The following is a 415-nucleotide window of genomic DNA, read 5'->3' as shown; positions in this document are numbered from 1 at the left end:
TGCTACTCCTCCAAATTACTGTTGATATCTAGTTTAGGCAGTGACAGTGTGACACTGAAGAGCTGCTTTTTATTCACTCATTGTCCAGAGGTTTAGACTGGCAGCTTGGCTGTTGGTATGTCGATGGTAGAGTGGCTGTGGTTGGGTGCACTCAGTGCTGCAATCAATGTGTGGCATGTCCTCAGGGTGTGTCCTTGCAGTGTTCCTTCTACTGTGTGAGAATTGAGAAGCAAGATTGTCTCTTTGTGGCTGGGAAGGCAGCCACGCCAGTTGTTTGGGCCAGGAGAGGAGATGGCTGGGACAATGCTTGGTGTGGAAATGGTGGAAGAGGAGTGAAGGCCAGAGACGCTGTGTGAGGAGCCAGGAGGAAGGGGTAATGCTGCCACCTTTCCTCTCCCTTTCCAGTGGTTCCCTT

The sequence above is a fragment of the Empidonax traillii genome, unplaced genomic scaffold, assembly GCF_003031625.1.
Source record: "Empidonax traillii isolate 1590-97213 ecotype Southwest subspecies unplaced genomic scaffold, ASM303162v1 scaffold1156:size184309, whole genome shotgun sequence".
NCBI lineage: Eukaryota > Metazoa > Chordata > Aves > Passeriformes > Tyrannidae > Empidonax > Empidonax traillii.
Note: the sequence above shows the minus strand (reverse complement) of the source record.